This window comes from Panulirus ornatus, chromosome 16, assembly GCF_036320965.1.
Source record: "Panulirus ornatus isolate Po-2019 chromosome 16, ASM3632096v1, whole genome shotgun sequence".
NCBI classification, from domain to species: domain Eukaryota; kingdom Metazoa; phylum Arthropoda; class Malacostraca; order Decapoda; family Palinuridae; genus Panulirus; species Panulirus ornatus.
In genome coordinates this window covers 43,208,623-43,226,997 of record NC_092239.1, presented here as the reverse complement: position 1 = coordinate 43,226,997, position 18,375 = coordinate 43,208,623, and the positions used below count along the sequence as shown (strand labels likewise).

Here is an 18,375-nt window from a genome sequence, read left to right as displayed (position 1 = left end):
AAGTACACTCCCAACGTACGACCCTTCCTTGTAATCTTCTTGCCTCCCTCGCAAATTACCGGGAGTGAGTTGGGGGAGGTAAGACGGGAAATGCTAGAAGGGGACACAACACTCCCTCCCTCCTGGGGTACAGTCCAGGTGCCGGACCAAAACACACGCCTCTCCACAACTGACTCACCTCATACATATATAATCAGCCTCAAATTCTTTCCATAAGACTCTCGTCTTAAAAATGTACATATATAATAATAATAAACCAAAAATTAATACCACAAGAACTGTACATAAGAATTAAATGAGATACAAGATAGATCTTATTCACATACCATTGATAACATTTATGCCATGTACCTGGCATTTACGTTCCTAACTTATTGATTACCATTTAACGATTACATTTTCGCGTTCCTGTTTTCTTTATACTAAGTGACAATCCTTAAATATAGCTGTAACTTCGTTTATACCACCTGTCCCAAGCTATTATTCCCAGCACACTAGAAGCTACTTAGAAAATACATCACTCCGTCAAATTAGTCATCAATACAGTACAAAACAAATGGTCAACTGATTGTTTGGAAAACCAAATCCCTCACATTAGTGATCTCTTCTTACATTTACGGAAAGTATCATTTCCAAACTGTAGTGATGTTGTATGAAGTTCAACCGTGCATTTCTAGAGTACTGTAGTTAGAGTCCGGCACACTACCACACACCCAACACAACACAGCCCACAGGTTTCACCTCTAGTACTGCACGCCCGCACAGCTCACCCTGCCGCCATTACTGTGACGTCACTTGTGCCAGCACATCGCTCTCCATAGAAACTTTCATATTACATTACCTATGTGTTACAAAGGATATTTACATAAATTGTAATACAGGGAAGTATACTGTACTAAATTCTTTTTTAACATGATGACTAAAGACTAAAATCAAGAATGATAAAAGTAAATTATGGAGTGAGTAATATACTTATGGGCAACTACCCGGTCGTCCAGGCCACAGAAACATAAACATGTGGCGCCTGCAGTCGAACGAAATCTACTGATACTTTACCAGAATTATTCATGAACGTCTCAGAACTATGCGACACTACACAGCAAAAAAGAGAAAATTCCTGTCAAAGACTTGAAGGGGATGAGTGGAGGCTACTAAGGGGCACTATCATTACATCTCTCGATGAATTGTTCAATGTCCATGACACTGATCCTCTATAAAAACTTTAAAAAGATTATGATCATGTCACCCCTCACTCTTCTCTCTTCCATGGCAGGTAATTCTAGAGCCTCTGGCCTTTTGCTGTAACTCAGCTCTCCTAACTTTGATACAATCTTTGTTGCCCTTCTCTGGACCTTTACTATTATCTCTGTAATTTTTAGATGCGGTGATCAAGTTTGAAAAATGTACTCTAGTTATGGCTGAGTGTGTGTGTGTGTGTGTGTGTGTGTGTGTGTGATTAATATCTGTGCGTTACGGATAGAAAATTGACCGTCGCGTTGCCTCATATCTTAACGTAGTATAGATGAGACACGTCTTTCTTCTACGTATGTTCACACATACACCCAAGCATACGCCAGGTACCCGTTTTATCGACCAACCCCTGAGGGAGGATGAACAGCTGGGTGGACTGTGGACCGGCTGCCGCGACCAAGATTCGATCCAGAGTGGGTTTGATCCCAGGCGTCCCGTGTAAGCGTGCTGTTCTGTACTGGAAAATCCTGCACTCATGAAATACCATTTCTTACACTTTCTCTAATACCTCACAACTTCTTCAGCTCCTAGTTGCTGTCCGTATGTACGAGGAGGAGGTTCAACAGTCGTGGAGGCCCCAGCCCAAAGTTTACACTGTAAGGGACAGTGAATTTCCCAGTAGTGTCTACAAGTCTCATCCACAGAGGCTGGTCCCACGCGCGTGCACTGATCCCCTGCCTCACCTCCCTCAGCGCTGCGCTCGTCCACCAGAGTATCGTCCGGGGATTCCCGTGGGATTTCAAAGACCATCTTACCTGTGTACACATCATCGTGGCTCATCAGAGGATGCACGTCGTTACGACCCTTGTGCATGACGGTACGACCCTCGGTCATGACGGTACGACCCTTACGCATGAAGGTACAACCCTTGGGCAAGATGGCACGACACTTGGGTCTCATGGCCAAGCCTATGACCTGACCCTTGAGGATTAAGTTAAAAACCAGGTCAAATGGTTTACTCACGACTCGACCTATTCTGATCACAGGCCACAGAATTTCACAGTACAAACAACAAACTTCTAATTTATTCTCTCTCTCTCTCTCTCTCTCTCTCTCTCTCTCTCTCTCTCTCTCTCTCTCTCTCTCTCTCTCTCTCTCTCTCTCTCTCTCCCTACCTACCTATCTATCTTTCTAATATCCCTTGTCTGACGTTCAACTCGACTGGTATCAACAATATGTCATGCAAAACTCCCCATCATACATTTCCAACACAGATAAACATTTTCCTCCACCTCTCCTGGCTCACATGTCCGCCACTGCACTACATATATCCCAAAGCGGTTATACAGTGTACGATTAGCAATACAAGATCTTGATCGGTTCACTCATGATCACCACCACAACCACACGACAACTGCCAAGGTCACTACTACAACCACACCACAACTACCACGGCTACTACCATAACCGTACCACAACCGCTAGTCAATAATACAACCATAACACAACCATACCATAAGTCAAACTCATTACCACAACCACACCACAAAATCTAAGGTCACAACCACTACTATACCACAATGGCCAAGATCACTACCACAACCATACCACAACAGCCAAGGTCACTACCACAACAATACCACAACGGCCAAGGTCACTACCACAACAATATCACAACGGTCAAGGTCACTACCACAACCATACAACGGCCAAGGTCACTACCACAACCATACCACAACGGCCAAGGTCACTACCACAACGATACCACAACGGTCAAGGTCACTACCACAACCATACAACGGCCAAGGTCACTACCACAACCATACCACAACGGTCAAGGTCACTACCACAACCATACAACGGCCAAGGTCACTACCACAACCATACCACAACGGCCAAGGTCACTACCACAACCATACCACAACGGTCAAGATCACTAGCACATCCATTACGGTAGCAGTACCTGACCTTCAGCCATAATAACCTAACACCAGGGATCACAAGGGGTCAGGTGCCCCGGTCCTCGCCCGTACAGTAACCTAACGTCCCAAGAAGGCACGATATTTCGCCATAAATTTCAGGTAAATACTCCTTTGTCTAGCTAGGGCAGGGCAGGGTCGACGTGGGGCAGAGGCTTCACCGACCCCCGACGTCATAGTGAATGAAAGGCTATAACAGTAAGGAATAATCAAATAACTGTTATGCACTTAAGGGAAAATTAACTAAATTTATAATATAAAAATTCATCTGTGATACATCATCATCTTCTGACTTCACGAATTTTCTTTAGATAAATTTGTCCCAATTTTTGGAAATGTTGAGAAATTTGAAATATTCTTAAATTTTCCTGTTCTTACGATTTAAAATGTGAATGCTTTACAAAATCGATCTCCAGATATGAGACAATAGATTGGAAACTTTTCAGTTCTCTCCTGGTTCGTGATTGCATGCCTGGCCTCACTGAACGTACAAGACACAACAAGCTGTCCAGGTCATGACCATACATATAACGACTGGCTGTCACAAGATGTTCGTAGCCAGCCCATAAGAGGACGGTACGACCCTTGAGCAACTTGAACACGACGGTACGACACTTCCGCACGATTGTACGACCCTTCCGCACGATTGTACGACCCTTCCGCACGACTGTACGACCCTTCCGCGCGATTGTACGACCCTTCCGCACGATTGTACGACCCTTCCGCACGATGGTACGACCCTTCCGCACGACTGTACGACCCTTCCGCACGATTCTACGACCCTTCCCCACGATGGTACGACCCTTCCACGTGATTGTACGACCCTTCCCCATGATGGTACGACCCTTCCGCACGATTGTACGACCCTTCCGCACGATGGTACGACCCTTCCGCACGATTGTACGACCCTTCCCCACGATGGTACGACCCTTCCGCACGATTGTACGACCCTTCCGCACGACTGTACGACCCTTCCGCACGATGGTGCGGCCCTTCCGCACGATTCTACGACCCTTCCCCACGACGGTACGACCCTTCCACGTGATTGTACAACCCTTCCGCACGACTGTGCGACCCTTCCGCGCGATTGTACGACCCTTGGGCACGACAGCTCGAGCCTTGAACACGACTGTACGACACTGCCCCCATGAACCATACGACCCTTCAGGACAACAATACAACCATTGAGCACGACAGTACGAGCCCTTGGGTCTGATGGCCTGGCCTCTGACCTGACTCTCAGACGTCAGCACAACAGCCAAGCCATCATAACTCAAGGATCGTATCGTCGTGCTGTCGTTCTTAACGCCAGTAGTAACACCAAAATCATTACCACTTGCAGTGATTGGAGGAGACGACATACATTAGAAGCCATCCACATTGGACTGAAAGCGTCTGTCATCAACATCTAGACAAACATTACCACCGCCATACACCCCTTTGATGGCCTGCCAATAGGACGTAGACCTAATGCCGTTTTAGGAAAGATGAGACACATCACTGACTCGCCACAGGCTACTAACTTCGCCATTTCTGGACAGGAGGAACGCGTCGCTGACCAACGCGATCCTGGGTAACGAAGGTCAGAGAGAATCAGACGAGCCCAACCTGACCTCAACTCCACATCCAGACAATAATGATGTCGCTTGGCCCAATTTAGTGTATTTATTGATAGACTTTCCATAGTCTTACCTCGTTTAATAATGTTCTTCTGTTGTCTCAACTGTGCGTTTTTCTATGTTTCTGTTCTCACATTTTGTAATTAGATTGTAACTCATACTACCCGTAATGATATTGGTATTTTGTATCACTTCTAGTATTTTCCCTTACTTTTATATGGTACGCACTACGCACTGTGGTCTTTTGTTCCTAGTGTGTTTATATATATATATATATATATATATATATATATATATATATATATATATATATATATATATACTTTTTTTTTTTTTGCTTTGTCTCTGTCTCCCGCGTTTGCGAGGTAGCGCAAGGAAACAGACGAAAGAAATGGCCCAACCCACCCCCATACACATGTATATACATACGTCCACACACGCAAATATACATACCCACACAGCTTTCCATGGTTTACCCCAGACGCTTCACATGCCCTGATTCAATCCACTGACAGCACGTCAACCCCGGTATACCACATCGCTCCAATTCACTCTATTCCTTGCCCTCCTTTCACCCTCCTGCATGTTCAGGCCCCGATCACACAAAATCTTTTTCACTCCATCTTTCCACCTCCAATTTGGTCTCCCTCTTCTCCTCGTTCCCTCCACCTCCGACACATATATCCTCTTGGTCAATCTTTCCTCACTCATTCTCTCCATGTGCCCAAACCATTTCAAAAGCACCCTCTTCTGCTCTCTCAACCACGCTCTTTTTATTTCCACACATCTCTCTTACCCTTACGTTACTTACTCGATCAAACCACCTCACAACACACATTGTCCTCAAACATCTCAATTCCAGCACATCCATCCTCCTGCGCACAACTCTATCCATAGCCCACGCCTCGCAACCATACAACATTGTTGGAACCACTATTCCTTCAAACATACCCATTTTTGCTTTCCGAGATAATGTTCTCGACTTCCACACATTCTTCAAAGCTCCCAGGATTTTCGCCCCCTCCCCAACCCTATGATCCACTTCCGCTTCCATGGTTCCATCCGCTGCCAGATCCACTCCCAGATATCTAAAACACTTTACTTCCTCCAGTTTTTCTCCATTCAAACTTACCTCCCAATTGACTTGACCCTCAACCCTACTGTACCTAATAACCTTGCTCTTATTCACATTTACTCTTAACTTTCTTCTTTCACACACTTTACCAAACTCAGTCACCAGCTTCTGCAGTTTCTCACATGAATCAGCCACCAGGGCTGTATCATCAGCGAACAACTGACTCACTTCCCAAGCTCTCTCATCCCCAACAGACTTCATACTTGCCCCTCTTTCCAAAACTCTTGCATTTACCTCCCTAACATCCCCATCCATAAACAAATTAAACAACCATGGAGACATCACACACCCCTGCCGCAAACCAACATTCACTGAGAACCAATCACTTTCCTCTCTTCCTACACGTACACATGCCATACATCCTCGATAAAAACTTTTCACTGCTTCTAACAACTTGCCTCTCACACCATATATTCTTAATACCTTCCACAGAGCATCTCTATCAACTCTATCATATGCCTTCTCCAGATCCATAAATGCTACATACAAATCCATTTGCTTTTCTAAGTATTTCTCACATACATTCTTCAAAGCAAACACCTGATCCACACATCCTCTACCACTTCTGAAACCACACTGCTCTTTCCCAATCTGATGCTCTGTACATGCCTTCACCCTCTCAATCAATACCCTCCCATATAATTTACCAGGAATACTCAACAAACTTATACCTCTGTAATTTGAGCACTCACTCTTATCCCCTTTGCCTTTGTACAATGGCACTATGCACGCATTCCGCCAATCCTCAGGCACCTCACCATGAGTCATACATACATCAAATAACCTTACCAACCAGTCAATAATACAGTCACCCCCTTTTTTAATAAATTCCACTGCAATACCATCCAAACCTGCTGCCTTGCCGGCTTTCATCTTCCGCAAAGCTTTTACTACCTCTTCTCTGTTTACCAAATCATTTTCCCTAACCCTCTCACTTTGCACACCACCTCGACCAAGACACCCTATATCTGCCACTCTATCATCAAACACATTCAACAAACCTTCAAAATACTCACTCCATCTCCTTCTCACATCCCCACTACTTGTTATCACCTACCCATTTGCGCCCTTCACTGAAGTTCCCATTTGCTCCATTGTCTTACGCACTTTATTTACCTCCTTCCAGAACATCTTTTTACTCTCCCTAAAATTTAATGATACTCTCTCACCCCAACTCTCATTTGCCCTCTTTTTCACCTCTTGCACCTTTCTCTTGACCTCCTGTCTCTTTCTTTTATACATCTCTCACTCAATTGCATTTTTTCCCTGCAAAAATCGTCCAAATGCCTCTCTCTTCTCTTTCACTAATAATCTTACTTCTTCATCCCACCACTCACTACCCTTTCTAATCAACCCACCTCCCACTCTTCTCATGCCACAGGCATCTTTTGCGCAATCCATCACTGATTCCCTAAATACATCCCATTCCTCCCACACTCCCCTTACTTCCATTGTTCTCACCTTTTTCCATTCTGTACTCAGTCTCTCCTGGTACTTCCTCATACAAGTCTCCTTCCCAAGCTCACTTACTCTCACCACCCTCTTCACCCTGACATTCACTCTTCTTTTCTGAAAACCCATACTAATCTTCACCTTGGCCTCCACAAGATAATGATCAGACATCCCTCCAGTTGCACCTCTCAGCACATTAACATCCAAAAGTCTCTCTTTCGCGCGCCTGTCAATTAACACGTAATCCAATAACGCTCTCTGGCCATCTCTCCTACTTACATAAGTATACTTATGTATATCTCGCTTTTTAAACTAGGTATTCCCAATCACCAGTCCTTTTTCAGCACATAAATCTACAAGCTCTTCACCATTTCCATTTACAACACTGAACACCCCATGTATACCAATTATTCCCTCAACTGCCACATTACTCACCTTTCTCCCGCTGTACCTGTTGTCCCTAGGTGAGGATAAACAGCTGGGTGATTGTGGACCGACTGCCGCGTCCAGGATTCGAACTTGTGCGGGTTTGATCCCAGGCGGCCCGTGCGTGCGTTGGAGAATGTTCTTCCACCCACCAATGATGCTACTACGTTTGTGAATCAAGAACCATTGCAACACAAACCTCGCCAGGTAGTAGAGTGTCCCGCAGTGTATCGAGACAGACTTCCCCAGAACTTTTTTAAAGGGGAAGTAAATGTTTATAGTCGTGTTACTGGAGTGATAGTTTTCATACATGGTGCTTTGACAAGAAAATAGTGAAATTGGAAAAAATGTAGCTTAGACATTGAAGCTTATTGATACAGTAGTTAAATTGATGAGAACTGCTATTGACGTTTGTGTAAATAAATTATACATTTCCCTTTTCCATAGCCAAAGGTTGAAGAATTATGTGACATTCATTTTTTCATTTCATTTCAAGCTAGAAGTTTCAGTTTTCTAAATTGTTTCTTACATTTTTCATATGTTTATATATGTATATGTGTGTGTGTGTGTATATGTGCGTATGTATGTATATGTATATATATATATGTATATATATATATATATATATATATATATATATATATATATATATATATATATATATATATATTATCCCTGGGGATAGGGGTGAAAGAATACTTCCCACGCATTCCTCGCGTGTCGTAGAAGGCGACTAGAGGGGACGGGAGCGGGGAGCCAGAAATCCTCCCCTCCTTGTATTTTTTAACTTTCTAAAATGGGAAACAGAAGAAGGAGTCACGCGGGGAGTGCTCATCCTCCTCGAAGGCTCAGACTGGGGTGTCTAAATGTGTGTGGATGTAACCAAGATGTGAAAAAAGGAGAGATAGGTAGTATGTTTGAGGAAAGGAACCTGGATGTTTTGGCTCTGAGTGAAACGAAGCTCAAGGGTAAAGGGGAAGAGTGGTTTAGGAATGTCTTGGGAGTAAAGTCAGGGGTTAGTGAGAGGACAAGAGCAAGGGAAGGAGTAGCAGTACTCCTGAAACAGGAGTTGTGGGAGTATGTGATAGAATGTAAGAAAGTAAATTCTCGATTAATATGGGTAAAACTGAAAGTTGATGGAGAGAGATGGGTATTTATTGGGGCATATGCACCTGGGCATGAGAAGAAAGATCATGAGAGGCAAGTGTTTTGGGAGCAGCTGAATGTGTTAGGGGTTTTGATGCACGAGACCGGGTTATAGTGATGGGTGATTTGAATGCAAAGGTGAGTAATGTGGCAGTTGAGGGAATAATTGGTATACATGGGGTGTTCAGTGTTGTAAATGGAAATGGATATATATATATATATATATATATATATATATATATATATATATATATATATATATATATATATATATATATATATATATATTTTTTTTTTTTTTTTGTCGCTGTCTCCCGCGTTTGCGAGGTAGCGCAAGGAAACAGACGAAAGAAATGGCCCAACCCACCCCCATACACATGTATATACATACGTCCACAAACGCAAATATACATACCTACACAGCTTTCCATGGTTTACCCCAGACGCTTCACATGCCTTGATTCAATCCAATGACAGCACGTCAACCCCGGTATACCACATCGCTCCGATTCACTCTATTCCTTGCCCTCCTTTCACCCTCCTGCATGTTCAGGCCCCGATCACACAAAATCTTTTTCACTCCATCTTTCCACCTCCAATTTGGTCTCCCTCTTCTCCTCGTTCCCTCCACCTCCGACACATATATCCTCTTGGTCAATCTTTCCTCACTCATTCTCTCCATGTGCCCAAACCATTTCAAAAGCACCCTCTTCTGCTCTCTCAACCACGCTCTTTTTATTTCCACACATCTCTCTTACCCTTACGTTACTTATTCGATCAAACCACCTCACACCACACATTGTCCTCAAACATCTCATTTCCAGCACATCCATCCTCCTGCGCAAAACTCTATCCATAGCCCACGCCTCGCAACCATACAACATTGTTTGAACCACTATTCCTTCAAATATACCCATTTTTGCTTTCCGAGATAATGTTCTCGACTTCCACACATTCTTCAGGGCTCCCAGAATTTTCGCCCCCTACCCCACCCTATGATCCACTTCCGCTTCCATGGTTCCATCCGCTGCCAGATCCACTCCCAGATATCTAAAACACTTTTCTTCCTCCAGTTTTTCTCCATCCAAACTTACCTCCCAATTGACTTGACCCTCAACCCTACTGTACCTAATAACCTTGCTCTTATTCACATTTACTCTCAACTTTCTTCTTTCACACACTTTACCAAACTCAGTCACCAGCTTCTGCAGTTTCTCACATGAATCAGCCACCAGCGCTGTATCATCAGCGAACAACAACTGACTCACTTCCCAAGCTCTCTCATCCACAACAGACTTCATACTTGCCCCTCTTTCCAAAACTCTTGCATTCACCTCCCTAACAACCCCATCCATAAACAAATCAAACAACCATGGAGACACCACACACCCCTGCCGCAAACCTACATTCACTGAGAACCAATCACTTTCATCTCTTCCTACACGTACACATGCCTTACATCCTCGATAAAAACTTTTCACTGCTTCTAACAACTTGCCTCTCACACCATATATTCTTAATACCTTCCACAGAGCATCTCTATCAACTCTATCATATGCCTTCTCCAGATCCATAAATGCTACATACAAATCCATTTGCTTTTCTAAGTATTTCTCACATACATTCTTCAAAGCAAACACCTGATCCACACGTCCTCTACCACTTCTGAAACCACACTGCTCTTTCCCAATCTGATGCTCTGTACATGCCTTCACCCTCTCAATCAATACCCTCCCATATAATTTACCAGGAATACTCAACAAACTTATACCTCTGTAATTTGAGCACTCACTCTTATCCCCTTTGCCTTTGTACAATGGCACTATGCACGCATTCCGCCAATCCTCAGGCACCTCACCATGAGTCATACATACATTAATTAACCTTACCAACTAGTCAATAATACAGTCACCCCCTTTTTTAATAAATTCCACTGCAATACCATCCAAACCTGCTGCCTTGCCGGCTTTCATCTTCCGCAAAGTTTTATATATATATATATATATATATATATATATATATATATATATATATATATATATATATATATATATATATATATATATATATATATATATCACCGAATGAAGACGGTTACGACAATATTATCCGGCCGATATTAGTCATCAACAAAAAGTTGTTGGAACACTTGGTCCTGCCTGTGGTGCAGCGTCGTTACTGCCGTATGAAAAACGACCGACGGGAAATACTGTAGGGAAGTTATACAAAATATATGTCGTAATTTCCATGGAGAAAACTAGAAGTTAATTTTTTATCCAAGTTGTAAGTTAAGGTCCAGGTTGAACGTCTGTCATGAGGGGATAATTGAGGCAAAATGCGAGCCAGAGGTAAGGATTTTATACCATGTGAATATTTAAATCCTCACGAGTTATCTGATCTTCACTTTTCTGCCTATGACCAAAGGTTATGTATGAGGTTACAGTGTGACTTCTTAAACACGGCCGAAGGGTAAGCGATGACCAAAGAGTCGGGTTAATGGTCAACAGGGAGTTCGCTAGGCTCAACAGGCCACACAAAGATGGGTTCAAACTAGGAGCCTAGCAACGCCATACGTGGGAATACTTCGAAGCTCAGAGCAAATACACCAGATGAACGATGATAATTGTACCATAAAAAAAGAAAGGGAAGTCTGAACTGTTCTTTGTAAGATGAAGAGACAGAACAGCCAGAGGCCTTAACGTGATGTTAAGAAATATGACAGAAAAGATTTAACGATTTACTCTTAACGAATTTATTTTTACAGTATAAAGGTAGGAGATGTGGACGAATGGAATAAACTGAATATTGAGAGTGTGACTGTACGTACATAGCCTTTCAAAAGCTTAATGAAAATGAATTATAGTGAAGTTCAAGTGATGGGGCCCCAAGAGTGGACAACCCCTTTCAATACATATGTGTGACCACACACACACACACACACACACACACACACTCAAACACATATACACACACAGCACAAATAAGCATACACGGCCCCCTCACAGACAGACAATTAACAGGACATATCTCCAATTAGTTATTACAATAAACAAAGAAAACAATTACCTTCATATTATATGCCAGACCTTGATCAGTAATTACTGGCCCCGACCATGACATTTACATTAAGTTTATTTACAAAGTGATAAAGATAACGACAGACTAATCCACAAAACTATTCTTGTGTTCAAGATAAGAACAGTGTCACCAAATGGGGTAATTTTCTTAAATGTTTAGCTACTCTTACGGCCAGGGGGCAATCTTTTGGGCAAGTTATCTTACGGGTTAGTAAATCTATAGGAAAAGTTATCTTCTAAGCAGGAGTTACATTATGATCAGGGGGTTATCTTATGGACGAGGTTACCTTTTGGGCAAGTTATCTTATGGCCAGGATTATCTTACGGGCAAGTTACTTCCACGGGATATCTTATGGAGAAGTTATCTCTAAGGATTACCTCATGGGCAAGCTATCTTATGCCTAAGGGTTACCTTATGGGCAACTTAACTCTATGGGTTATCTTATGGGAAACTTAACTCTAAGGGTTGCCTTATGGGCAACTTAACTCTAAGGGTTGCCTTATGGGCAACTTAACTCTAAAGGTTACCTTATGGGCAACTTAACTCTAAGGGTTACCTTATGGGCAACTTAACTCTAAGGGTTGCCTTATGGGCAACTTAACTCTAAAGGTTACCTTATGGGCAACTTAACTCTAAGGGTTACCTTATGGGCAACTTAACTCTTAGGGTTATCTTATGGGCAACTTAACTCTAAAGGTTACCTTATGGGCAACTTAACTCTAAGGGTTACCTTATGGGCAACTTAACTCTAAGGGTTACCTTATGGGCAACTTAACTCTAAGGGTTACCTTATGGGCAACTTAACTCTAAGGGTTATCTTATGGACATGATCTAACTTATCTTCAGTTAAGTTGTCGTATGACCAAGTGAAATCTTATAGGAAAGACTAGCTTACGAACACGGATAATGGTACTGACGGATAACAATGTGACACACGGCTAACACGGGTGTGAGGTATGGATAACGGAGTGTGAGGTATGGATAACGAGGTATGAGGCACGGATATAGGGGTGTGAGCCACGGACAACGGGGTATGAGCCAAGGATAAAGGGATGAGAGGCATGGATAACGGAATGCGAGGCACGGATTACGGAGAATGAGGCACGGGCAACGGAGTGCAAGTTGTCGATAACTGGAAAAAAGGCACGGGTGATGAGGTGTGAGGCACGGATAACGACTGTGAGGCACGGATAATGGGGCGTAAGGCACGGATAACGAGTGTGAGACATGGATAATGGGGCGTAAGGCACGGATAAGGGATAACGAGTGGGAGGCACGGATAATGGGGCGTACGGCACGGATAACGAGTGTGAGACATGGATAATGGGGCGTAAGGCACGGATAAGGGATAACGAGTGGGAGGCACGGATAATGGAGCGCACGGCACGGATAACGAGTGTGAGACATGGATAATGGGGCGTAAGGCACAGATAACGGATAACGAGTGGGAGGCACGGATAATGGAGCGCACGGCACGGATAACGAGTGGGAGGCACGGATAATGGAGCGCACGGCACGGATAACGAGTGTGAGACATGGATAATGGGGCGTAAGGCACAGATAACGGATAACGAGTGGGAGGCACGGATAATGGGGCGTGAAACACAGACAGCGGGATATGAGGCATGGATACGGGATCAGAGGTATGGATATCTGGGTGTGAGACACGATAAAGGGGTTGAGGCTAGGTTAATGGGTGCGAGGCAAGGATAAAGGGATATGGGGCACGGATAACGGGTGTGAGGCACAGATAACGGGGTGTGAGGTACATATAACGGAGTGTGAGGCATGGATAAAGGGCTGTGAGACACAGGAAACGGATGTGAGACAGATAACGGGTATGAGGCACAGATAACGGGTATGTGAGGCACATAACGGGAATGTGAGGCACAGATAACGGGTATGTGAGGCACAGATAACGGAAACATGAGGCACAGATAACGGAAACGTGAGGAACAGATAACGGGTATGTGAGGCACAAATAACGGAAATGTGAGGCACAGATAACGGGTATGCGAGGCACAGATACCGGGAATGTGAGGCACAGATAACAGAAATGTGAGGCACAAATAACGGGTATGTGAGGAACAGATAACGGGTATGTGAGGCACAGATAAAGGAAATGTGAGGCACAGATAACGGGAACGTGAAGCACAGATAAGGGGTATGTGAAGCAGATAACGGGTATGTGAGGCACAGATAACGGGTATGTGAGGCACAGATAACGGGAATGTGAGGCACAGATAACGGGAACGTGAAGCACAGATAACGGGTATGTGCGTCACAGATAACGGGTATGTGAGGCACAGATAACGGAAATGTGAGGCACAGATAACAGGTATGTGAGGCACAGATAACGGGAATGTGAGGCACAGATAACGGAAATGTGAGGCACAGATATCGGGTATGTGAGGCACAGATAACGGGTATGTGAGGCACAGATAACGGGTATGTGAAGCACAGATAACGGGTATGTGAAGCACAGATAACAGACATGTGAAGCACAGATAACGGGTATGTGAAGCACAGATAACAGGTATGAGGCACAGATTACGGGTATGTGAGGCACAGATTACGGGTATGTGAGGCACAGATAACGGGTATGTGAAGCACAGATAACGGGTATGTGAGGCACAGATCATGGGTATGTGAGGCACAGATAACGGGTATGTGAAGCACAGGTAACGGGTACGTGAAGCACAGATAACGGGTATGTGAGGCACATATAACGGGAATGTGAAGCACAGATAACGGGTATGTGAAGCACAGATAACTGGTATGTGAAGAACAGATAACAGATATGTGAAGCACAAACAACGGGTATGTGAAGCGCAGATAACGGGTATGTGAAGCGCAGATAACGGGTATGTGAAGTACAGATAATAGGCATGTGAGGCACAGATTACGGGTATTTGAGGCACAGATAACGGGTATGTGAAGCACAGATAACGGGTATGTGAAGCACAGATAACGGGTATGTGAAGCACAGATAACGGGTATGTGAAGCACAGATAACGGGTATGTGAAGCACAGATAACGGGTATGTGAAGCACAGATAACAGGTATGAGGCACAGATAACGGGTATGTGAAGCACAGATAACGGGTATGTGAAGCACAGATAACGGGTATGTGAAGCACAGATAACAGGTATGCGACGCACAGATAACGGGTATGTGAAGCACGGATAACAGGTATGCGAAGCACAGATAACGGGTATGTGAGGCACAGATAACAGGTATGTGAAGCACATAACGGGTATGTGAAGCACAAATAACGGGTATGTGAAGCACAGATAACAGGTATGTGAGGCAGAGATAACGGGTATGTGAGGCACAGATAACCGGTATGTGAGGCACGGATAACTGGCTTGTGAGGCACGGATAACTGGGTGTGAGGTAAGTACCGGGGAGAGGGAGTCCTCCGTGGCCGCCAGTAATTACAAGGTGGGGGAGTAATTGTGACGTCACAGGTAGATTTATGAGGCCTGCATCGTCGTGTGTGTGTGTGTGTGTGTGTGTCGGGGGGGGGGGGGGGGGGGGCTAGCTCATTATGTCTGCATGGCATGAGCGGGATCCCTCCCTCCCTCGTCTCACTGCATAGCACGAGCGGGCTCTCTCTCTCTCTCCCTCCTCCCCTCTCTTTCTGCATGACATGAGCAGAATCTCTTTCTCTCTCTCTCAGCTCACTCTTACTGACATTAGATAGCAAGTACCATTCAGCAATTTTATCAAGATCGTCTTGTGTCTTAGCCCATCTTTCTAGATCCACTTGTAATCATAGCCTATCTTCTTCAGTTGATATGGCACTGCCGATCTTTGTGTCATCTGCAAATTTGAACGCTAGGTTATTTAGTCCTACGTCAATATCGCTCATACAAATGATGAAAAGTATGGGCCCAAGTACGGATCCTGGGGGACTCCACTTGTAACGGGTGACCACGGTAATGATTCCCCATTTACTACGACTCTCCAATTTCTTAAGTAACCAGTACTTCCCGAGGTTGGACTTTGTGCATCATCTGTTTCACGTGGAAGACTTCGTCAAATGCTTTCTGGAAGTCCAGAAATATTGTTTCTATTGTTTTTGTTTTGTTTTGGGTATTGAATACTGTATGATGAAATTCAAGGAGGTTTGTAAGACATGATTTGCGTCTCCTAAAACCAAGTTGTGTATTATTGATCAAGGTGTGTTGTTTCAGACAGGCTACGATTAGATACACTCCAGAAGTTTACATGTAATTCATGTGAGACTATAGGACGGTAATTACTAAGCAATTCTCAGCTTGGATTTTTGTATAAAGGAGTGACGTCTGCCAGTCTCCAGTCCTGTGGGACTATTCCTTCCTGGAGCGATTTGTGAAAACTTTGGGTTAACGGTCGGACAATTTCGTGTTTGACGTTTTTAATCACTCGTGGACAGAAACAGTCAGGACCTGGGCTTTTAGTAGCCTTCAGCTTATCTACCTGTGTTAGTGCATCTCTAACTGTAACGTTGAATTCTAGCATCGTATGAGTGCTATTCATCAGTCTCAAAATTTGTACCGTTGCTTTCTAGTGTCAAAACAGAACTGACAACTTCTTCAGGGTTGCTGATATGTTTTTATCGTCCACTGTGGGTTCTCCATCCTTGTTTATTAGGTGTCCAATTTCCTTCCTTATATTTTTCTTATTAATGATATATCTATAAAATCTTTTAGGATCCCTATTACTGTCTCTTGAGACCCTAAAAGATTTCATAGATATATCAATAGTAAGAAACATATAAGGAGTTGAAAGGACCCTTAGTATATAAGAATGGGGAACCCATTGTGGACGATAAAAGCATAGCAACAACCCTAAACATGTTTCTTAATTCTGCTTTTACGCAAAGACACGAATTTTGAAACATTAAATAGTACTCACAAGATACAAGTATTCGCCCTCACAATTAGAGAAGCACTAACAGACAAATAAGCTAAAGACTATGATATAAGTCCAGGTCGTGATCACTTCTATGCATGAGTGATTAAAAACGTCAAAGACGAAATTACCGGAACGGTAACCCAGAGTTTTGATAAATCGATCCAGGACGGAATAGTCCCACAGGACTGGAGACTGGCAGACGTCACTCGTATATACGAAAAGGAAACCGAGAATTGCCTGGTAATTACCGTCCTATTAGCCTCACATTAATTATATGCAAACTTCTGGAATCGATTATATGAGACAGAATCGTAGCCTACCTGGAACAACACAGTCTGATCAATTGAGAGGAGAGTGAGCTATTCCAGGTGCAGGTTGGTCTGAGGCAGGGGTGTGTGATGACACCATGGCTGTTTAACCTCCTTATGGATGGGGTGGTGATGGAGGTAAATGCAGGTATGCCTTCTGTGGTGGGTGAGAGAGCCTGGAAAGTGAGAAACTGCAGAAGTTGGTGTCCGAGTTTGGGAAAGTGCGTGCAAGGAGAAAGTTGTGAGATGTGAACCAAAACAAGGTTATCAAGTTTAGCAGTGCACAGAGACAGGTTAGTCAGGGTGAATCTGAATGGAAAAGAAGTTAGAGGAAGTAAGCGGTTTAGATATCTAGGAGAGGACAACATGGCAACGAATGAAACCATTGAAGCGAAAGTGAGTCATAGGGTGGATGAGGGGGAGCACTGACGAAAGGTCGATATCTAGGAGGGCAAAACTATGTATGTTTGGAGGTACAGTAGTCCTAACGATGTTATATAGATGCGAGACGTGGGATGAAGATGAGGAGGTACGGAGGAGGGTGGATGTATCTGAAATGAAATGTCTGGGGAAAATATATGGTGCGAGGGGCGTTGATAACGTAAACAATAAAAGAGTATAAGAGGTGTGCTGAAACAGCGAAAAAGTACGAAAGAAAAACACAGACACACACACACACACACACTTCGTCTCTTCCATGTATATCAACTGACTGTTATATTTCTCTCTTGTGTCTCCCCTTATAATGTGACTATTACACGAAAGTGCACTTGGGAACTTACCGTGTACCAATTTTCCCCGTGGACTCATAGGAATATATATATATATATATATATATATATATATATATATATATATATATATATATATATATATATATATATATATATATATATATATATCCCTGGGGATAGGGGATTAAGAATACTTACCACGTATTCCCTGCGTGTCGTAGAAGGCGACTAAAAGGGGAGGGAGCGGGGGGCTGGAAATCCTCCCCTCTCGTTTTTTTTTTTTTTAATTTTCCAAAAGAAGGAGCAGTCCTCTGTTCTTAACGCTACCTCGCTAACGCGGGAAATGGCGAATAGTTTAAAAAAAGATATATATATATATATATATATATATATATATATATATAT

The 18,375-nt window shown here is 43.5% G+C and overlaps 1 protein-coding gene across 1 annotated transcript in view; it reads right to left on the bottom strand.

The window, feature by feature from the left end:
- Positions 1-18,375, bottom strand: part of LOC139754270 (uncharacterized) — a 313,522-nt gene that overhangs the window by 222,734 nt on the left and 72,413 nt on the right. The gene's annotated exons all lie outside the window — the stretch shown is intronic.